Here is a 4309-nt window from a genome sequence, read left to right as displayed (position 1 = left end):
TTGTCCTGGGGGGTGGCCTACTCACCGCCATACACTGCTTTCCAGCTACTCCAAGATAGGGCACCATGATTTAGGATGCTCTCCTGGGAAATATAGCCGTGTGAATTCCAATTACCTGCTCCCTATCCCATATCTCCAAAGACACTGCATTGTGTCAGAAGGTATTTTCACTTGCTTTCCATGTGGGACGCAGAGGAACTAGAGCAGTGTTACCGGCGTATACGCATTCTTCCTAATCCTCTATCCATTGCAGCGCTTCTGCCCACCTGGATCATGCCCATAGAAAGTCCAGTGCTTTCCCAAAAGCACACTGGGATTTCCTGGGCATTTGAGACATTTGCAAGGAAGCGGGGGTGGGGGTGGAGGGAGAGAAGCTGGCCACTAACTACTAGTGAGGAGATACTACAGAAGACATTCAGAATCCTCAATACAAAGATTGGCCTTCTTATCCAAAAGAAACCCCCAAAAATCTGTTAAGCAGTGCCAAGGGCAAGAAGTCCTGCTCTACACGCAAAGCATTCCAGGACTTAAAAGCCTCCAACCTGCAAACACGATGGCATTCCTGCGTGTCATTTTTCAGTTTAACTGCAAACCTCCCACCTTAGCGTAGTCCCTTCTGTTTATGCTATTTACATTTCATCAGTACTTTTGTCTGCCACAGATTGTTAACAGTCTCTGAACACATGCGTGTGGCCGGCAGACTTTAATATATGAACACCTTTAAAGAAAACAACACATAAGACATGTAGGAGAAAATACAAGCTTGACTCATACCCACAGAAACCAGGTTGATGGTTTACTCCGAATGACTTGATAATTGCATTAGCAATGTGTGCACATGCAAAATTTCTCAAAGGGGGTTTCTGGCAGATGTTACAAATGCCAGAATCCTCACTTCAGGCCTTTTGAATGATCAGTTTGAAAACATAGGGGACCTTCACTTCACTCTGTGGTGTCATAGTTCATCTCAAAGGGGAACATATTCACACCGGAGAGTGACATGGTAGCTGTCAGTGCCCCAATCGGGAGCACAGCAGTGTAGTGTTTATAAGAGCATCTTTCTTAACAGAAAAGGTGGGTGGAAAATCAAATTTGGTTTGGCCATAAAGGTCTACAACATGGTTCCGGCTCACAGAAACAAATGTGCAAAGGCTGCTAACACACAAAACGAAAGAAGAGATCCTGTATAAACATATCTGCATATTAGCATGTGGGTCTTTCATGCCACTGAACTTAATGGCCACTGCACTGGGAATAAGAACTACAGGTTTTATCAAAACGGCCCACGCTATCAGTGTCTGTGCATACTGAAATTCAGGTGAAACGGTCCATGTTGAGTCGATAGGGCTGTGCACCGGCCTCCTTATCACAGACCCGGAGATGTTAAACTCTTGCAGGTAATAAGCTTCCCAGAGTCCAATGGACACAAACGGCACAACCTTGTTGTCAAAGTCCCACAGGTGCCAGCATCGACTGCTCGCCAAGGATAATTTCAAACACCAAAGTTGATAGGCTGCAGATGAGTCCGCTCAGTTTGAAGATGCACTCCTTTGCCACAGCAAATCTGAAGACGAGAGGGAAGTAGAGTCAAGCCAGAAACACAGAGAAGGAGAAAAAAAAACAGACAGTGTCCAGATGTATAAAGCACTAAGTGCTCATACCTTCTCCCTGCTGTCTCAAAGTTGTATTTAAGTGGTCTATCTCTGTATTATGGCTTGACACACTGGAGGTAAAAATATAAGAAGCCTGGAAACCCAAGTGTGGCAGAAGTAACCACTTTTAAGATATTTTGGACAATAATTTCATAATATCCATCAAATGCTGAAATATTAATATTTGTTGACTAGGAATGTCAATGTTTAGAATTAATAATGGCATAAGATTTTGCAATATATATCAAGATGATAGCTTTTCACCTCTGTTTGTAATATTTCAATGTTATTAATAACTTAAAGCAATAAGTGGAGCAGAACTCAAATTGTCATTTCTAAAAGAATTGTAGCAGAACACTTACAACTATTACAAATTGAACTTTTCTATATTACCTTAAGAAAAAAACAATTAAAAAACAATACACATAGTAAACCTATTTAAGTCAAAATAAAAACATACTTGACATATGTAAGTATGTTTATATATGTAATGAAAGAGATGTAAACATAGCAGGTACACTCCTTTTAAAGGAACCCCTGTCAGATCCACTGAGTGGGTACACTGTCATTCTTATTTGTACATATTTTTGAAATGTGCACATTTCTGAAGGAAGCTATACATATTTTTAAAAAACAAAGCCACGGGGTAAATGACCTTCAAAAATCTATAGGTAAGTAGTTTGGGGCTTTTCCAGTGGTACAGTGATAGATAATATGTGTGAGACCCTGAATTTTTTCTCAATATCACATATCCAAAATCTCTGTGGAAAATAGGTAGAATCACAGATACTACTAATTATTATCTAGCTCTTACTCAAACTTTCACATTTATGTAATTGATTTCATTTCAGTGAAACTAAAAAAAAAATTATCCTGACAGATGTCTTTGACAACAACTTGCACTCCATATTGACACTGTCAGACAACCTTTTGGGACTTTCTCTTAGTTCAAATCTTTAGGTGTAGCATTAGGGAGCCTGCATGGGACTGCCCTAGGCCCTCTGCATGTGTGGGGCAGCTGGGGGGCTTGGACTATTTGACAGACTCCCAGCAGTGAGATCAGGACCTGTCCCTGGCACTTAGCTGCCTTTTGGAAACCCGTTCCCCATGCTGAATTACCTTGCCCAGCCTTGATGCAAGGGGAGGAGTTCAGTCCTGGCTCAACTTGATAAGCCAGGTTTTATTCAAGCCCATGGGAGGCCTGCCCCTTTCTGAATGGAGACTGAAGGAGAGTGGATGGGAAGGGGTAGATAGGAGTCATCTGGGGTGGGGGAGGGAATGGGAGTAGAGGAGAAAAATAAAGCTATGGTGGCTACATAAAATAAATGAAGAAAAGCCAGTTAAAATTTTTAAACCTCAGACCCTCAGGACCCCTGCTGTGTCATTTACCAGAAAGGACGAGGGAGGACTATTTTATTCACTAAACATTGGAAAACGTCATTACCAGTGCCCATTCTGAAGGCTTGAGGGTACTGTGTCCCCTTGCCAGGAAACCTTCCCTAACAGCTACCCACTGCTCCACAGTTGTCTCTGGGATGTGTTTCCTGACTGGAAGAAGACAGTAGCAGTACTACTTGGGAAGTTGTAGATTGGTGTGCAGGTGATAGTGGCTTGGGTAACTCCCCTGCCCATGAGCTTCCCTTGCCAAGGCAGATCTGAAGCAGTGGCCTGGAGGAGCAGTGTGCTTTGAAGCAGAACTGGAGACAGGATGGAGCTCTGCCTAATAAGTGAGCTAGCCTTGTAGGATTTGGTGCTACCCATGCCTGAAACCCACGGAATAGATGCATGATTCATAAAGACCCAATTTGAAAGACTCTGTGTAACTAGATTTAAGAGTTTACCTTTGTATATTGTGGGTGAGGAAATCCATTTGTGTGATGACTGGATCATAAATGTTCTTCCTAGTTACAGGAAATGTCACAGTAGAGGGAGTTGCTAGAAGACGGGAAGCACCTTCAGAAAAAAAAAAAAGTTCTGTTAGGCAAATATTGCAACTCAGAACAAAGTCTTGCCAATCCCTGGCTCTCACAGACCTTTCCATTCCTCACTGGTGCTTGGCTTAGTTGGAGCGCCATTTAAACACTTCAGAGGTATTATCACACCTGATATTACTGACCCTCCAATGATAGCCACACAATCATTATCCCCATTTTATAGACAAGGAAAAAGCACACAAAAGTTAATTTATATACTCAGCTTCAGGAAGCTTCGCAGATAAATTGGGCACTGAAGCACCTGTAGACCTCATAGTCACACTCTGGGCTGCCTGGCACTTATGATAGTCAGCCGAATTTACACACACCCAATCATATTCCAGTGGCTTTCTCTGGCCTTCTGTGTCCTGTGAAAGTGAAAGTGTTTAATAAAAACTACATGAAAAATATAAAATACTTGCCTCTTTGTCTAAGTCCAAGTGCTAGAAACTGTGAACTGTAAAATAAGTAAGCAGCTATAAAAATTCTTATGTTTCCGTGACTACTGGGGCATAATGGTGGATTGTGAGCAATGAATATATATATATATATATATATATATATATATATATATATATATAATGGTCATAACAAAGAAAATTATTTTAAAATAGAAAAAATTACTTACCTAGTGGAAGGAAAAAAGATGTTCCACCATAGAAGTTGAGTGTCTTTCTTAGAGAG

The 4309-nt window shown here is 41.4% G+C and overlaps 1 pseudogene; it reads right to left on the bottom strand.

Annotated features, from left to right (window-relative positions):
• Positions 1-896: 896 nt before the first annotated feature.
• Positions 897-3522, bottom strand: LOC119804221 (annotated as a pseudogene).
• Positions 3523-4309: the final 787 nt, after the last annotated feature.

Source organism: Arvicola amphibius, chromosome X, assembly GCF_903992535.2.
Source record: "Arvicola amphibius chromosome X, mArvAmp1.2, whole genome shotgun sequence".
Lineage (NCBI taxonomy): Eukaryota > Metazoa > Chordata > Mammalia > Rodentia > Cricetidae > Arvicola > Arvicola amphibius.
Note: the sequence above shows the minus strand (reverse complement) of the source record. Positions and strands in the feature narration are given on the sequence as shown.